General features: G+C 37.4%; 2 long non-coding RNA genes across 3 annotated transcripts in view; one reads left to right on the forward strand and one right to left on the reverse strand.

Moving 5' to 3' along the window:
- The window catches only part of LOC110830188 (uncharacterized), a 296,733-nt gene that overhangs the window by 62,437 nt on the left and 214,254 nt on the right, over positions 1-20,042 (forward strand). The gene's annotated exons all lie outside the window — the stretch shown is intronic.
- Positions 3,971-20,042, reverse strand: part of LOC110830193 (uncharacterized) — a 37,318-nt gene continuing 21,246 nt past the window's right edge. The window contains exon 3 of the long non-coding RNA XR_002543194.2: positions 3,971-4,144. This is a non-coding gene — a long non-coding RNA (uncharacterized LOC110830193). The remainder of the gene's footprint in view (positions 4,145-20,042) is intronic.

Genomic DNA, 20,042 nt, shown 5'->3' on the forward strand with positions numbered 1-20,042 from the left:
CTTTATTCACAATATGCTTTGAATTAATGTAATTTGTAAGTTTTCTGCTTCTTGGCTTATTTTTTAGAATTTTATTTTAATTACGTCACTAATGCATGACGTGATGAATAACTTTCAAAGATTTTGTGGGGTACTAATGACGTAATACATATTATTTAGTTTTTTAAACCAGTTAATTATTCAAAAATAATTCGATTTAAGATTACTAAGGTACAGTTGCACTGTAAGCTTTTAATCATAGCAAAATATATAAAAAAACTTTCAAAACAAAATCTATCAAGATTTACTTACGTTATTCCCATAGATAAAAGGATCTTCTCTCCTCTTGTAGTAATTTTCGGCACTGCTCACAATAAAACGCAGGTAAAACAACTGATAAGAATGAATAGTGACGTAAGTCAACAGTAAACACGTTAAAGTAATCTAGAAAATGACGCATTACTGACGTAAGTCGAAAATAGGTCTTTAGTGTTTTAACAAACAATTTTCACACTTGGTGCATTACTGACGTAAATCAACATCCGTCACTATTGACGTGAACTCTCCAATCCTAACGCCATCAAGGTCGGCCGCACACTGTCTTACGCCTCTCATGCACGAAGAGATGGAGCTAAACCTTCCCGACAATCGGTTATTTCTGAGTTACGTCGCTATTGTTCTCAGCAGGCGATATGTGAAATATATAAAACATATGTAATCGTATTGGGGAACATGTTCACAGCCGCGGTGTAACGAGGCGTGGTATATCGAGGTTCCACTGTATTTTCAAGGCTTTTGTGAATCACAGCCTAAGATACCACTGAAATAGAATATAATTGATCTTAGACACTTGGGAGATTTGTTTAATTGTGATTTTGAAATATGGCAGTACCCCTTCTGCTAATGTACGTTAAAATTTGTAGGCCGTAAACTCGTGTTAAAACTCATTCATTATAATACGTTAATTATAAAACCAAGAGAGCATTTGGCAGCTTGAAAGTCGTTAGTAGCCAAATGCATCCTGCTCACAAGCTGTCTGGAAATTTACCGGAAATTTGATAGCTGTTACTCTGACGAATAAAATACAGGTGTCCCAAAAAACATGTACACGCATTGTAATACGGTGTCCGCTTGTAAGTCAGTTGCTCACCGCTGTCAACTGTGCCAAGAAGCTGATGGTAGTCATTTTGAACACTAGATTAGGTAATTCCCTAAGTGTTAGTGCTGACATATGTAATGTTTAGGTAATTAAAATATCTTTATTTCATTAATTGAATCTGTGCATTCATATTTTTGGGACACACTATATAGGTTCAAAAATTAACTACGAATCCTGTTCCATTACTCTTAAACAGTTACCATCAATCGTGGGCTGTAGACTACATTCAAATTCAAAATAATATCGATCTATTTACCCAGCTTAATATTAACCTCTTCCATGTTAAGCACGATATAACTCGCTTAGAAGCGCTCGATTTATTTTAAGATCAGATAAAAAGATACCTCGCGTTCTCTCAGCAGTTAAATCGAATTAATCGTAATTAAGTCTAGTACTAGACGAAGAAAAAGAAACCGTTTCTAATTAAGTTACGTTTCAACGGTGTTCGATAAAGCTCGTTACTCGAACGATTATTCACTAATTCATTTCCTGGTTAACATACGCGTTTAAGCTTGTAAGCTACTATCAGAGTTTTCCCTGAGGGTATAACAAACCTACGCGTCTAGGAGTGAATAGAGAGAATTAACAGAGCATAGAAAATTGTACGTAGAAAAGCTTAATTTTATTCCCTGTACCCAACATTTAAAAATGATTAAATTACCAGATCTTCGTTGGCTGGGACGTAAAGTGTAGTATGTCTCTCATACTCTGTGCAGATATACTATTCACGTGGGAAGCGCGTGTTCTGTGAAGGCGAAGGTTTTATCTGGTGAAGAGAGAATACGTTTTTCAAAATGTAGGTCACTTAATTTTCCTCTGACCAGCTTGGTGTGTTAACAATCGCGAATAATCACTTCGCGTCATTTTAAACTTAATGATGGACTGTTCTCGTAGCACGTATAGTAAAAACTAGAAAGTTATGCGCTTCGGTTGGAAATTTTTAATGGAAAGAGGCCATAGAGTACATGACTATTCTTAGGCTGAATAGCCAGACTTTAAATCCTTGTAAGTAAAAATGTTGGAAGCTGTTTCTTCTCTGCTGCATCTAGAATTTCTCTGCCGTTCACCTCCCCCCACATGATATAAAAAACGAAGATTTGTTTCCAGAGGTGACCTGAACACACGTCTTGACCCTTTTAGTAGCACAGACTATTTAGCGCCGAATAATGAATTTGGAAGAATGTGAAAGAGAAGCTGTCGTGACCTATTTAATACACCATCCCGGCATTTGAATTGAGATACTGAGGAAAAAGACGGAAAATATCAGTAATGATATCCCGTATCCGAGCCGAGATTTTATCTCGGGATCTCCACGACCTTCCTCGAACTAGTGCTGATGTGTAGACTATACGGAGTTTCTAAAACAAGACGCAGGTAAAAATATGACTATCGTGATTATTAATTCATAAATATATTCTAATCGGATGTGAGCTTCTGTTGCAGCTGTGATGAACACTCACGGTACATACTATGAGATAGTAAATATTTTGTTTCGAGTGGAGAAAATTAAACACCAAGAGCACATTCATAGATCTAATTAAAAAAATATTTCGCATCTCAGTTTTTCCAACTGTACGTTAGTGGGTAGCATAAATCCCACATTAAAACTTAAAAAGAACACACAGAGAACAAATAGTTTATCTATATAATAAGCAACGTTTTGGGAAGAATGGTTGTTAGGTGATCATCACCTCTTAAGGTATTTTGGGTCTAATTGGATAATATTTATTTTGTGTGTGTTTATATAACTAAGATGGAGCTGTTTTCTGGGTTATAGCACCGTGTAGTCTGGTAGGAGTTTACTGACGGTTCAGAGGTGCTTGCTGCCTCCATCATCAGGGCCCTGAAACGTCAGTAAACATCTACTAGACTACACGGCACTACAACCCACAGAACGGCTACATTTTTGTGCTCACAGCCATGAAAACCTCAAATCCTGACCAGTTATTATATACAACTATTGCCATGATAAGCTGTTAATGGATTTTGGCCGCTGTGGGATAGAATTTATGATTATGTGTGTTTACTCTCTTAGATCCTTCCGCCATTATTAACGGGCTGTTTTGGCGTACTGGTTTAAGAAAGAAACGAAGCGGATTGATGAGTTATCCGATATATGCACGTGTCCGTTCCCATGGTAACGCGACGTGCTAAATGTTTCTGGCCTTTTCTCTCAAGTCGAAATAACGCAAGGGTTTGGTGAAAGTAATTAGCGCTTCGCATCCAGCCTAGCAAGTCCCTTCAGCCTTCTGGGTACTAATTAATCGCCCATCCCTTCTCACTCTGAATGCTGCAGCTATTCGGTCTTCGTGACAATTCTACAAGTGATATCTCTCCGATTACAACCCAAACTTCAACAGAAGGAATTATAACAGTTCATAATCACCTGAGCAGTGAAACCGACCAGAAAGTCGTAGTATCAAAACAAGTGTATCGTGGTTTTACTCGGTGTACCATGAAAATACCACTACCTTTACTACAGCTGCAGCATGAATTCGGCAGGTACGTGGTTCGAATCCTGGCAGTTATACCAACTGAATGGTTTTCCTCAGTTTTGCTAGACGAATGTACCAGTGTTATCCGTCAAACAGGCCCTGTCGCTTTATTTTTAAAGCCGTTCCATGATCATATCTCTATCTTGTTTGACAACTAAATGATCTCTGCAGTTGTAACAGTGTCATTAAATTACGTGAATAAATTAATGAATGGTCTTTTCCTGACAACAAATTCTCCCATTTGCAGTTTGGAGTTATTTAGCATCTGCAATTGACCCTAGGATGTACCAGTTGACACAGAGTCGTGAAATGACATGACGTGTGTGTACTTACAGTGCAAAGCGGATTCGTGTATAAAGAGGTTCTGCAGCAACCGAAATTTGCGATGTTTGCAGAACAGGATTTCTGCAAGTCACTGCAGCAGCGGTTGGGGGGAAGCTTTACAATCCACCTTCGGTAATAAGGCTCTCTGCACGTACCACCACTCTGTTCCATATGGCATACACTGGATCTGCGCAAAAAGATTGTGACATGAAACAAGATCCGGGAATTTAGCTCTCCTGACACACATAAAAACAAGAAATAGGTGTAAAATATTCCGAAAAGTATTCACCTTGAAAGGCCAATGTGTGAGAAGAAATTATATATGAACACATGTACAGGATAAAATCCAGTGGCTGGCTTTTGCTATCGCAATGATGGAACTTTGCAAACCCTAACGCAACTGAATGTCAGTCAGTATCTAAAATACGCGAAGGCTTCTTTCTGCGAACGCTCGTGTTCAGTTCCAGGACGGTACTTCTTTGCTGTGGATGCAGTGGCTCTGGGCGCGGCTTCCACCAGATGAGAACAGGAGGATAAAATGAGAGACGAGGGGAAGGATGAGAAAGGATGAATACAAAGAAGTTGGTGAAAATAAAGTCGACAAAAAAACGTATTAATCATAGGCAAGAACTGAATTAACACTGTGGTAAATAGAACACATGGGTTTCGTCACGTCGTCACAAAAGCCCGCCAACAGACATGTTGATAAAGTGCCGGACGCGAGACATTGGCTTATTGCTGCTGAGGTGTAATTACTTCTACACGTGACTGTACAAGTGTACACATGCACCGGAACTAGAATTAAAAAAAAATAACGGAGGCTGGGTAGGGGGTGGGTAGGCCAAGCAAGCTGCTGACCAGTTGCATTAAGCTGCCCCTTCTCCACCCTGGCCCCCATCCCACGTCCATCGCCGTGTCTTGGAGTATAATCAAAACCTGTCTGCCATGAAGTCGTGTAGTAGGTGGATCTTCTTTTTATTTTTTTGCTCTGCAGATTTTATTTTGAGTTGGAAACATTAAACTGCCACGATACGTTCGTGTCTCACATCCGGTCACTGATTTTCTTTTTTTAGAGCTTTACGGCTAAGAGTTAAGTTGAAACGCGAGTGGATTACGCAGGCCTGAATTCTATTTTCTACAATTTCTCCCTGAAACACTGAAAAACTTTGTATCGCTTGTTGCAGGCACAATAACAGTGTGTCATGTTAATCACCTTTCAGTCATAGTAGATTCCAGCATCAGGAAATATGTCTTTCTAGGTCCTGTTTCCTCAGCATACGTACATACACGCACGCACGCACGCACTCATACATGCATACACATACGCACACACGTACGTATGTATGTGCGTTTGCCATGACACACTGCACTATATTTGTTTTTCAATTGAATTATGTCATGTAATTATATAGTTAGGATGTTGATATGCTAGATTCCATTTTCCACTGTCTGTAATCCATACTTTGCTTATTAGGCAGGGAGCAAAGTTTGTTGGGTGTTGTTTAAGCAGTTAGCAGGCAGATACGTACTTAATTACGTAGTTGTCTATTAATTCACACTATAAAGACTAGCAGCAAACGTGTAAGGGACAAAGGGATGCGCCCAGTGAGGGGTAAATGTTGGGTTTTCGAAGAGAAACAAACAGCCGATGGCTGTGTAGCCAGTGCACTGAGCAGTGCACGTGGAGACCGGCCGATGCTACTCGCTCGCTCACAGCTCCTCCACCCTACCCACAATCCCCCGCGCCCACTCTTTTCAGCATCAGCATCCCTAACGGTCCGGCGCGCTCTGTATGCAACAAGGACCCACATCTACCGGTTGCGAAATTTTGTTCCCAGTTTTCATTGTGGAATGCATCCGTAGAGTTCGTAGACCCTCGTCAGGTTCGTCCACGTGGACTTGAAAGGCCTGTAACAAGTGACGTACCAGTTGCACAGCTTTGCAAAACTCTCTTTCCAGCGCCTATAAGACCAGATTCTGTTCCACATTATCAAAATCGGTTTTAAAAAAAATCATTTTTATATCATTCTTTCATCTTCGTCTTGGTCTTCCGCATGTCCAGAAATCAACATCCCTCGGGACTTTTTTAAGGGAGAATTTTGTATCGATTAGAAAATCAGTTGTTGCTATCATAAATGTTAGATCCTTTTATAGTCACACTTATGTCTAACTAGAGGCTGTGGCGCCAAAATAAATATTTTTAATATCAACGTAAACATTTCCTGGCGAGGGATGTCTGAACCCCTAATTCACACCGCGTCATTCTAAAACCTTCATCGTTTAGCTAGCAACTATATAATCGTGTTTCATTGCTAATTAGAACTTGCCTCATTCTTTCACGAAGTTAACCTCTCGTGATGTTTCCTTGTCACTGTTAACAGACGTCAGGCTGATGTAATATTAACAAAGCAGCAATTAACTTATTTTTAGATTTAATTCTTTTTTTTTTGAGAATGTTTCTCAATAAAAGATTATTAAGTAGTTAAAAAATAATATTTTAATGCAATGTATGAGTTTGTTCTTTGCTTAACGTTTTTGTGAACACCATTTAATAATGACAAGACTTGTTTGTATGATGTTTGAAAACATCGCAAAAAAACCCACGAGTTTGACTAGATGACCAACTATCAGTTTCTCAATAAGGGTTTTTCTCCATCAAGTCAGTTCCCAGGGACTTAATTATCTCAATTGGGTTTTTATCTACAGAAACTGTATTTTTGGGGTTGGATGAAACAAGAAATGATACTAACTTTTGGTTAAGGAACACCGCGACAACATTCCCCTTCAGAGACTTGGTAGTGGACTAATACAATGGACATAATTTGGCGGTAAAGCTTGCGGTCCAAAGCAACAAGGAATTTTGTCATCTTAAGAATAATTTTAAATTGGACACCTTGATGCAGAAGGCTCCTTTTTGGTAACATGATAGTCGCTCAGGAAGCCGAGTATTTATTGCCGTGTTTGCAAGAGTCCGCCACTGGACCCTGAACCACGACAGTACCCTCCCACCCTATTTTTAACATCCATTTTAATGTTATCCTCCTGTCAGCACGTATGTCTCCCAAGTGGCCTCATTTTAACAACTGATTCGAGTTTCGTATTAATTTCTCATCTCCGTTTGCGTGCTATATGAACCGCCTATTACATCTTCTTTTACGTGATCACTTTAATTATATTTTATGATAGCGTACAAATTAAGATGTCCTCCTCATAAATTTTATTCATTTTCTTGTTAATCCTAAATAACTAAAGTTATCAGGCGTTTATATAAATTTGTATGTATATGTTATGCTGTGATGTAAAGAAGAAATGGGCTATTTATAATGGCATAATACGTTTAAAAATGAATCTGAATATATTATTCATTCATCGGGAGGTTTTGTAGCGCACAGGTGTGTTCATGAACGTAAAGATGATTACCAAGTATGATGTTTATTATGAAACGTAAGTTTTTACACTTATCTACGATGATGCAATGATAAACGTTGATTGACTGCGTCTTGCATTAAGATGTGCATTTCGTTTATGATCACATGAAAGACCTTTGATTATTTCTAACCATTTATTATTTTTCAAAATTCTAAAGTAATATTACTAAACTTCCGTGTAATGCCACTGGGAATGAAGGTGGTTCTCCTGGTGGTCCACGTATTCAGTTCTCGAGTGCATCATGTCCATTATGAAAATGTTGTGATTCCGTTAATAACATTACGTGGGATGCCTGAAGCTCCCCAAGTAGTTTGATTAATGAACATATTTTCTTTGTAGGATTTGAGGTTTTAACGGCGGAAAGTTTTTCTTTAAGTTATTTGAATAATAATGTCTAAGGTTTAAACGATAGAGGCATGAGAAGACAGTTCTAACGCAAACGATGTCAACGTATTAGATTACGTAGGTCACAAAGTTTAATTAAATAAACCGAAGAATGAATACTGCAGGTGTAATAAACAACATACATAAAGCACACTTTAGAGAACTGACCAGAATGGAGATATGGACTTTGCAGCGATGGCACAGCTAGATAAAGGAATATGTTTTATTGAACTGCTCACACTGAAAATAAATAATTCATTAATACAGTGTCCATTAAAGCACGGCAATTTATTGTGCCCTTGAAAACATTAATAAGAAATAAGGAATCGATATGTTGTCTAGAATAAAATTATCTAAAATTTAAAAGATTTAAAATTAAATTTAAATTACGTAAAATATAAAATTGAAAAATTTAATAATAGGAATTGTCTAATTGCATTTGCATATGTTCTGTTCCGTTGGAGTCAGTCAATGTAAGCTTGTTCCATAGAGCAGAGACATACTCTAGTGTTTACCTAATTAAAACGATATACAGACCTTCTGGCCTATATAAAGATAATGTGTATTATGTAATGTAACGAGCAAACCCCAATGTCCTTAGTGTCTAATAATATACAAAATTAACACAAGGAAAATGCAATTTATTATCTAACATAACACCAAAATGTTTTATACAGCCAGTATGAAAAATTAACACGCGATTGATAGAATAATTAAATGAACAGCCTACCGACGTCTGAAAGATGCAATTATAGATTTGTCAATGTTAAGTTTTATTATTTTTAATCTTCCAATATTTATTCCTGAAGTGGCAGAAATGTAAATGTGAAATATGTACTTCTGGAAACTGTCACACAAAAGGTTTTGCTTTGTCATTTGGGATTGCAAAATTTCTTCCTTATAGGCGACTTGAATAATTATCTGTTGTACGTTTTCAGGCTTATATGCAATTTGATACATATTATAAGCACTCCTCCAAATTTTGTTCGTAATAAGTACCAAAAAACCCTGTCAGACGTAGGCCCAAATATCATAGGGAACTTGAGGTTCATAATCTTAAATCATAGCACCATACATTTATTGTGAAGCTGTAAGATTCTAAATCGTTTGTATGAAACGTACGTATTTTCTGAAGCTTTCGCGGTGTCTGAGTATAATACATTGTTATAATCTCTGTAATTCTCTCAATATCGGCATCATTAGACAATTTAGGTAGCCCGTATCTTAAAGGTTAGGCATTTTGCATGACCGGAAGTTTTTACGGTACTAAGTGTAATTAATTCTTCTCGGGCTACCAGCCGTGTAAAATGGAGATTTCTGTCTTCTGGGTTGTTGCGCCGTGTAGTCTGGTAGATGTTTAATGAAGAAAATGCCAACTTTTTAAGAACCATCTTTGTCCTCGTCCTCACGACGAGGACAAAGATGTTTCTAGAAACGTTGGTTTTTTTCTCCATTAAACCACCTTACACGGTTGTCAGCCCGAGAAGAATTCGTTATAAGTTCTGCTTTAGATAAACGAAGTTTAAATTGATGTCCAATTATATCGTCTATGAATATAAAAATGTGAATATAAGATAGGCTGTAGGTAGAATTAGGATCTTCAGCGTATATTAGAAATGTCTTTAAACCTAAGATAAATTTAACGAAGTGTGAAGAGAAATAATACGTCACTGTGTAATATCTATGAGTTTTATCAAAACTACTTTGGAACGCAGAGCCCATTAGTTCTTCATTAATAAATCCATAGGCCAGATTTGAAGCACTGAAGGAACTTCAAAGCCAACCAGGCAAACAAATAAGAAGAAACAATAAAACAAATTGTAATACAACTTTACAATCTTTACTGAACTTAGTTGAATGTATAAATACAGACAAGAGTATGCTATGTCTCAGACTGCGTACGTCATTGGACACTGTTTAGAGCAGATAGGCTATAGATTTCTATAGCTTGATAACTAACATCAATTTATTCTTTATATCATCAAATATGTAATCTCGCTAACTTAATCCTGTATACGTAAAATATGTCTACTCCTTCACCTTAACAAACGTATTTATCTATTTCTTGCTAATCACCAGTTCTATAGCCTAGCTGTTCACGCGACTTAATAATTTTATTGAAAGAATATATATTCATTCAATAATATTGATTTGTACATTAAACAAATTAACAGGTTATCGTTATTAACTTTTTTGCCACTTATCGTAACTAGTATTTTATCCACCGTACGCGTACGTAAAGAAATGAACCATATTTTATGCCGTTATAGTCTACAGAGTATATAAATGCATTCCTGGAGCTATTCATATTTCATAATTTCTTCATTGTCTTCCTTTGTATTTCGATATTTATCGAATCGAAAAATGCTCGGTGTAAAAGTTCTGGATCTTGATTTTATGTCCTGTTCACAAAAGGTTTTGCACAATGAACAACTTTTGGCCAAAATTGATTTCTGCTAGAGGTAGAGGTTGTGTTAGATCGATAAGGACCAAAATTAAATAAGCTCTAAAATTTTAAGTGTAGATCAAAAGCGCCAAATTTTATAAAAATTGGTCAAATAGTTTCGCAGATAAAGCATATGAACAGAACGTTGGATGGACATACCCTAACTTCTTTGCGTCAGTTTTATGATTTCCGTTTGATTACTGGGCAGCCATACATTGCTTCCTGCATAAAATTATCAAACGTTTATTCGAGACATGCACAATTACCAATAACCATCGTAATACGATGATAAAGGCTCTTCAGTAGACCTCTGCGAGAAGCTGAATTGGTAACAAGGATATTTTACCTTGTTAAATTTAATTATGTCTCGGGTGTTCGATAACTGGCATTATTACAGCAGAGATAGGTGTTGTTAATGATGACAAATCCCAAAATCTGTGCCACCTGGATGATTCGTCGCGAGGGTTTTGTTCTGCCACTCCATTGATCTGGCAGGCGCTGTCTAAGAATCGTCTCCCTAGCAACGCGACTTCCATATCGACTTGTTTGGTATGTTTGTGCCTTTGAGCGCCGAGGTCCTTGTGAAGTAGGACGAAGACGACAGACGCACGCGTCGGGTGGCTAGAAATAAAGCAACTGCCTAGTTCATACAGATGATTAATTTCCTGACTGAATAACTCCATTGTGCTCAGTATTTACTTAAATAGACAACAGGTAAGAAATTCCCTTAGGATCATAAAGATGTTCCAAAATATACCATCGAACTTGAAAGCAGTCGGTTTAACTGCTACTGTCCAAAACGTCTTAATCGAATTAATAGCTCAGTGTGATGTACAAACGTTGATGTTTCTCACTGCTTGACTCTCCTTGCAATTGTTGTTTCGTATTTTTTATCTCTGTTCTAAAATGTTTCTTCTATACGTATACAAAAATACATACGTATTTTTTTTAAATCCTTAGTTTTGCGTCTTCGCAGTCTGCATAAAGTAAGCGTAGTGTCTGTCTGTCCATCTTCATGGTTACCCAAATGGTTACCCAAATTTAACTATTATTATTATGTAGTATTATTTATTTTATTTAGAATTATTAAATTGAATTATATTACTTAGGTATCGTATTAGCCCATTTATTTGTGAATGAATCTAAGTATTATTATTATTAATAATGTACATTTATATATTTAATTTCATTTGTTTGTTTTACTTTTATTCTTATTGAAATAAATTAATTACTTATTATATTTTATCCTGTACTTTGGTTTAGTACTTGGCTGTTATTGGCCTTTTTGGCTGTTGTCAAGCACTTAAATAAATGAATTGAATTGAAGAAAACAACACTCGTTATTCTATTATAATTATTAACAGGAATATACAGTATAGGTTGTGAAGAACTGTACATAAAATTATATGTTCTTATCAGAAATATTTCTAGATTTGGTAAATACAGACCTAGCAATAGGCTATCATAATAGCCTACTCTTCTTGTCGACATGTAAAGTGCTAGTAAGTGTTCTTCAGTTCTGGCAAAAATTAAATTCTGCTTATGAATTTTTATAACTAATTTATTCCGAATCCATAGAGGATTAGCTTCGTCATTTTGACGGTAGGCGTGTAGAGGAATGTACTTAAAGGCCTGAATTCTTTTGTCAAATTATGAAACGTAATAGAGCAGTCCCCCCATGTCCTGCTGCTGCAACAAGATTCAAAATTTTTGAAAAGACCTGGGCCCCCTCACACTTGAGGCATCACGTGACAGCGTGGAAGTGTGATAAATAACACTGAACAGGGAACCTGATTCGACCACACCCTGTTTTAGATGACAGTTCTGCACAATGACACAAATGATGTAGCTATATCATCCTCACAAAGAGGCGAGGCCCTCCTCATAACGGCCACCATGCCCTGCGGGCAACACGGGGCTATGTGTCACAACTTTAAACCGATCAAGATCGTCTGAGCCATATCTCGAACACAACTCGTCCTTTCAAGACAGTGAATATGATATAACGTATTCGTAAGTGAATAAATCAAACTGTGTTATAATTTTTTTTAAATTACGCAGTATTTATTTGTCTGTAAATGTGCTACTTTCTTCTTGTAAATTAAGTGATAAAATCATTATCTTCATTGCCTATGACAACATCAGGCCTACTTTGCGTGAAACAGCAAGCGTCTTTATCCTGTGGAATGAGGTGATACTTTTGGGGGGGGGGGGGGGAGAGAGACAGGCTCAGTACTTCAAAATATTTTTTTAGGCACTTATTATCTAGTGTTTTATATATATCCGGGGTTGTATCTAATCCGTACATACCTACATACGGATTGGATAATGTAAATTATTAACATGTGGGAACTTGAATACTTGGGACTAACTGTAAATTATAAAATTCCTGCCTGGAATTCCCCTCTGTCATTATTTGGTTTCGTGCATTGCAGAGAAAAGTTGTAGCGTTGATTTAAATTGACAGTGGATTTTGCGATTGTGAGGTAATCCACGTCGTCTAAAAACCAAACGGTAAATAATGAGAAGCTTGGAAAACTGCCCCTAACGACAACAGAATTATCCCGAGTGAAGTTACAGGTTAATGTCGTGCTATTACCATGGCATCTTCACCTAGTGTGATTAGATCGCGAAAGATGAATTGTGTAAGACATGTATAAATGGGGGAAAGCCTTAGTTGAAAAGTCAAGGGAACGAGCAGAATGAGACGCACGTGTTCGCTAAGATGTGAATTATACGCTGACTAGGGCAGAGCTCGTTAGCTGACATCAAGCCTTGTTTTCCACGTCCGTAAGAAATGTTTAGTTTGTCAAAACTCTCACGCCAAAATAATTTTAAAATCTCCAGCAATGCGTGATAACTGAACTTCATCTTAGTATTTGCATGTTCCAAATCGATTATTTGCTTCAGCCAGTGACTAAATAATAGGGAAACAAATAAAATTACATACCAGAGAGTGTAAGTCAGTAGCATTGATGTTTTCGTTTTCTAGGGCGTACATTTTTAATATTGCTGAAACTGTTTTATTGTACAAATAAAAATAAACTTTTTCGTAAAACACATTTTCTACTTAACTTGCTTTCCATGGTAATTTCGTAAGGCTAAATAAAACTATTTTTTGTCTATAATAACTTTTGTTACTTATGCTTTTTGGTTTCTGAACAGTAAGAATCTGGAAGATGGCTATATTCTGGGTTGTAGCACCATACGATGACGCCCTGATGATGGAGGCAGCAAGAGCCTCTGAAACATTGGTAAACTTCTACCAGACTACACGGCGCTACAACCCAGAAGACAGCCAACTTCAGACTCACCGCTGTGAAAACCTCAAATCCTACTTAGTAATATTTTACAATCTATTAAGCCAAGAGGTGGATGGATAGGACATGCAGCATGCATTATAGAAAGACACTATTTCAGAATTATGGTTGTGGAACCTCATGGAGAGAGAGAATTTGGGAAAATGTGTAGAATCTGAGAGGACAGTATTGAAACAAAACTTAGATAAATTCGTAGAAGTGGGTTGTTAAACTGGGAGCTGCTCGGAACTAGTCCAGGATAAAGCTTATTAACGGCCTTGTGTGACGACGGTTATGAACGACCTAGAAGTACAGACGAACTTTCGAATAGTCTAGAATGTACCGACAACCGAGAAAATATCCCGTCGTGGGAAGGTCGGTTGGTTGCTCGGTCAGTGAGTCACTTAGTGACCTCGTAATGTCTGAGACTGTACGCAAGAAGTATTTAGGACACGGGAGGCAAATGTTGTCTCTCCCTCAACTTCCCAACCCCAAAATTCGCGACCCCGTCCCCTACAACACCTACATCCAATGTTTTGGGCGGATAGATCAATAGAGAGACTTCGGAAATGTTCGGAAGAGTTCGTTACACCTCGAGTTGCGAATCGTTATATCTTGTACGCGTAATTTTTAAAATACCGTGAGCTGTTCTGAGTGAAATGTGGAAAGCAGCGTGGACACACAGCCTCTATTCGGTTAAGAAACATCGGTTTTATGCGGTAGGCTCCTTGTAACTTCCTTCCCTGCCGCAGTGAGATCGAAAACAAAAATGTTAATTTTGCTTCCTGCGCGTTTTACCCGCTGTGAGGCGCTCTTGTAGCTCAGCCTGTGAACTGCTGTGACGCAACCAGCAGTGCTCAATTTACTGACGTTATTGTTTGTGTGTGTAGCATTGGAACGTTAATTCCAAGGAGCCCAGAAACGTTTCTCTTGAATAAGAATGTTTAAAGACTAAATTCTTTGATCGTACGTTACCGTTATTGTAAAAATAAAGGTGATCTTTACATCATGATGTGGTTATGTGGTTGTCAGTATGAATTAAATCGAGCGGAGGGGGGTGTCTGGACGCTTTACAACTGTCAATTGTTTTGTTGTTTATTTCCAATACGGTGCAGCAGCATGGCTCTGTTATTTTCAAATCGGTACTAGAACAAGAATCATGTTTTTGTACGTGACTGTTGTAGTTAGTGGTGATGTGTCTTGCCGACGTGAAGATCTGGATAGCAAGGTAAGACTGCAAATAGCAATTGATATATGATACTATGTTCATTGAAGTAGTGTATATTCAACGGAATGTAACAGTCCTTACACCTCCAGCAGTGTGGCCCACTGCAGACAAATCTCGCTCTAGTTGTTTGTCACATATGGTACATTCAGTTGGCCTATAAATACTATAAATAATCTTGTTCCTTTACAAATTAAAATATGTTTAATAGACAACTAATGAATATTGTTACATTCAGCTTTTTCAGTTGACGTAAGCCTAAATTCGATTTAATTTCTGTGGTTATTACAGTCTGTGAGTAGCGTAAGAACTAAACACAGAAACTAGGCCTAAACATGTATGCTGGTAATTATTAAGCTATGAAAATCCTATAGCCTAGACTCATGGCACAAAATATGAACCTCATTAAATCTGTAGCTTAATTAAGCACCATGCCATGAAGATGTAGGCTTAATGAGGAGTCCACTTATGGCTGCACGCGTATCAAACAGTGGCCCTAACAGCCAGTATTTATTTAATTTGTTTTAACTTCTTACATCGTAAATATTAACGAAATATATAAGTGGAAATATTATTGATTGAATGAAGTTCAGTGTATGTGTTTTATTATATTTGTTTAGTGTGATTATGTTTATATTCGTAAATTTGTGTCAGCAATAAATTAATACAGGAACCATAATGTAGGCCCATGAAAATCGAAGAGATTTTGGAATGTAGACGTACGGTTCAATTTCATGTTAAATATTAGTCTCTCGTTTATGGTCGTGCTTTGTCTCATAATCTAAATGAAGACCAAAACTTGTACGTTTTATCAGTGGTAGGGAATTTATTTGTTTCTAGGATTAGATAGGGAAACTCCGGAGATACGTAACATTAAACGTTCTGATTTGAAAGTCTTCCTTATTTGCTAAGGAAGTTACATCACGGATGATGGCTTTTTTCTCAATTGTAGCACCGTGTTGTCTGGTAGACATTTACCAATGTTTCAAATTTCTTTTGTAATCGACCTGATGATGGCAGCACCAAGGACCTCTGAAACGATGGTAAAGTTTGCTTATTAAGAATTGAAGGCGAATTGTAAGATACCTGAAAGGTAATTTTTATAGTTTGATGGTGCATTCAACTGGTCATTTCTGCCTCTTCGTTGGTGCATCTACCAAAGCAGAACAACACCATAAAGACGAACTTACAGACATTGGAGAATGGTAGTTTGGTTGTCTGATATCGTAACATAAATAGAGTCCATAAAATTGTTTTGATACATTACGCACAAAACGGAAATAAACTACCAGCATCCTCTCCTCTTCTTCCATTTCCCCTTATGTGACGCCGCCCACCGGATGAAGTAAGCTTCGTTCGGAATAAGTATAAAGCGAATGTAAACAAATGCAATGTAAGAAACGTGAATAATCAAAAGGGTAGTTCATGTGATAATTCCTTTACGTGAGGGACCACGAAGAAAGTATCACTTACGATTATAGTAACGTTTAAATTAATCTTTGGGGTCACAGTGGTCGCGTGGGCCTTGTGCCGCTTGGTCACTGGGACCGTGGGTTCGAATCCCACTCAAGCCTTGGATGTCTGTGTTGTGCTGTCCTGTGTACAGGTAGAGGCCTTGCGACGGGCCGATCCCTCGTCCAAGGAGTCCTACCGAATGTCTATAGATCAAAGCCAACGAAAGTTGTGGACCTGCAGTGCTCAGGAACTTGAAGAACGGGTCGTTCCCAGTATCCCAGTTATATTAATCTTTACGAATTTAGATAGCAGACAGGGACATGAGAGAATCTAATCCTTGTAGAATATATTTTACAAATTTAGTTTACTATTACCTTCTTCGTCAACACAAGTTTGGGTCGTAACGCCGTGTAGTCTACCAGACTACACGACACGAATGCCCAGAAGATAGCCATCTTCGGACTCGCCGCCGTGAAAATCCCAAATTTTACCATTTTATTTGTTACCGTCGTTCACAAATAGGCCTATTTAAACGTTGCCACATTGTCAAAGGATTCATTAGCTACCTGCATAAACGCCTAATGATTTTGTGCTGTTGTCTGGTGACGTGACATGAATACAACAATTCTTAGTTTTCTCTGCCATCTTCCTTACTAGAATATAAAAGAGCTTCTGTGTTTTTCTTCATGATAACTATGTGTTCCCTCAATAAATTAACATAAACAGCATGCACTAGAAGCTGGCGATTCTCCTTCAATTCCAAGCCTCCTTTGTCCTCCTGCGCATTCTGGATGGTGTATACTGAAGAAAAGTTTAAAATAATTGATGATAAAGCATGTCTTTGTTTCAGACCATTATGAATAGGAACTGCATCAGACAAATTTTTAGCAAGATGCGTTTTACTAAATGCATCTTTTAAAAGAATTTTAATTGCCCAACTAGTTTCATTGTTTACAGAATTCAATAAGAATGTCGTATTTATTAGTTACTAACTGAAAAATGTTCTTACTAGAAGTCTGTAAATAGCTGATGTAATGTTCTTTCTGCTACAATTTTCCCCCGCCGTCTTACGAATGCAAAATATCTCATCAGCAGTCGATCCATTACATCGAAATCCACACTGTTGATGTCTATTGATTTCGTCTACATAGAGAGGAGAATGTTGGATACCGTTTTTGTGCAGTAAAAACAGTGATATTCTTGGAAAATTCTAGATTCTCTTTGGTTGAAATTTGTATATTATCTTTAATATTTTCACATTCACCGATGTTATCGTCGTTGTTATCATTCAGGTATTCAAAAGTTGCAGAATTTCTGAAATCTTGATCAGATGTTGTTCTTTAACTTCTGCATTGTATAACTCAGCGTCGTCCAACTGGCGGCCCGCGACCACTTGTAATCCGGCCCGCGAAAGTATTTGATGATGGAGGCAGTATGACCTCTGAAACGTTGGTAAACATCGACCAGACTACACGACGCAACAACCCAGAAGACAGAAATCTTCATACTCACCGCTGTGAAAACCACAAATATTACATCTCGTATCATGCTCGTAAGGTCCTTTTACATGCCGTAAATCTACGACATGGGTGCATCTTGTGATTATGGCAATGAATAGTTTCATTCAAGGCCGAGAATTTCTTGATCAGTTGAGCGACTATCAGGTTCTCATGAAGGACTCTATTCTGTACCAATTAATGATTAAATACGTAAAGAAGGCAGCTAAAACAAACATTAAAATAACTCACAATTACTACAAAAGCAAATCTTAGTATAAGAAGGTAACTTTGAACTGAGGAATGCACTGTATATATGTATGTAAATTCATGCACGAATATGATAGAGAGACTTTGATTATAACCTTAATTCCAACATTACGTTTTTAGGAGCTAATTATATTTAAACAATTATTATTCTGGGTCACTGAAGAACTGAAAGCTATATCCTCTTTATTCTTAAGTACTGCTTTTGTAAATTAAAGCTTACTCGTCACTCTCAGCGCTAGAACACAACTCTGAAGTACAGCACCAGCAAAGAACTTCAGAAACTTTCAACTGGAAATATGAGATCTCTTTTGTCTTAATTCCCTGAACATAACTGAACAAATCGCTCATTAAAACAAAACGAAATTTTAAATTTCTGGTTTGTCAGTATCCAAATTCCAACTGTAAGATTTTGAGGTTTAGGAAAGTGTTTCATCAGAAAAACGAGCGACATCTAGGTTGCATCGACGCACATTCTGTGCATTGCTGGAAAATACGTGTTGAAGGCAAGAACAGAACAGAACTGCACGCAGCAGACAGACGACCTTGGGGGTGCACAGCGATAGAGCACGATATTTTCGCTGACGTGGCCCAGAGGCATCTGCCAGTAAGCAATAATTACAAGTTATGCAGCTTTTCTAGAACATGTCGTAGCATCCAGCCAAAGCGTTCCTCTTTCCATTGGCTGAGATGTCCATTACCTGTTCTTTGCGGGGCTCACAAACAGAACAACCTAATGCTGTTAAAGATTCTCAGTGTAAGAGATTAAATTTACCCATCATCTTCAGTTGAGATTATTTCAAAAAGGGATGCCTAATATGGTAGGATTTTATCGCCCCACGGGTCGCCTGAAGACGGAAATAGAACGAACACGTCAAATGTCGTGCTTTTCAACAACAACTTAGGCGATAGATTAAGTTTGAGACAATAAATGTGCACAATGCGTTGCCCCACCGTCAGAAACCTTCAGACTTTGTTTAATACAAAATAATTTGTGCCGTACCTGAGTTTGGACCTTTGTTAATGCAGTCTTGTTCAGTGACATTGTTCTGCCCGTGAAATCTGCTCTCAAAAATAAATTACCAACACTTTATCGTGATATCTAACCTACAGACTGTTAATTGTTTGCCATGAAGGCGTTATCGGTGAACTTTACCGAAACACTTTTTCGTTTCCATGAAAACGCTAATAAGTCTACAGTTCTTAAGTTTGAAAAAAACGCATTTTTTAGTCAGAAATCACAAACATGCCTCGTCGTTTCATGTAAGGGTTTTCAAACCCGCGTGAACTATACTTTGCAGTGTTATACACTTATCTGTCTGCAGTGGAATTACAAGCGTTGGAAATGGTTAAATAGACTTGGTATAATAAAATTTGACAGGTTTAGAGTGGTTAATTAATCATAGTTAATACTTTGTATAATCGCTGTTCTGGAAATTATTACTCATTTGAAGCCAAATGGTAAATATATGCACCAGGTGCTTTAACAATCAGAAAGTGTGCGTTTGTATTTATTGGTGTCATATGACTTCCGTGTAAACATAAATTACTTCTTTGAGAAGTTCTAACCATTTAGTATTTTTAATGGTGAAGTTCCGTGTTTTCTTTGCGGTACGGACTGAATCCTTATATATTATTTAAAAGATTTACGTGTTCAAAGGGGTAATAGTGGTAAAATAGAAGGAAATGGTGTGTGCACGTGTGATGCCCTCACATCAATATTTTTTTTAATCTTCCAAGTCCTTAAAAATTATCAGAAGTACGCCGAAACAGCTGTGGTTCTTTTCCGCTTTGTCTTTTGCGTTATATAATTTTATTGGGACATAAATATTGAAAAATCTTCTTGTATCAGTAGGTTCATAGTTGTAAATTAGGACTCTCAGGAATGTGCCATTAGTCGTCAAGATTAATCTATTAATAACTTAATGACCGATTGGTCGATTGATGTTATAATGGTAATCAATAACGCAAGGTATTAGGCCACTTTGTCTTTCAACCTCAGGTTTAAGACTGGCCCTTCTGTAGTTTCTTGGGACCTCCTACTTTTCTACTCTTTGGAGGATTATATTCCAGAGATTTAGGTC

The sequence above is a fragment of the Zootermopsis nevadensis genome, unplaced genomic scaffold (assembly GCF_977971745.1).
Source record: "Zootermopsis nevadensis isolate Lab colony 2312 unplaced genomic scaffold, Znev_1.0 Znev_ptg000008l, whole genome shotgun sequence".
In the NCBI taxonomy this organism is placed as follows: domain Eukaryota; kingdom Metazoa; phylum Arthropoda; class Insecta; order Blattodea; family Termopsidae; genus Zootermopsis; species Zootermopsis nevadensis.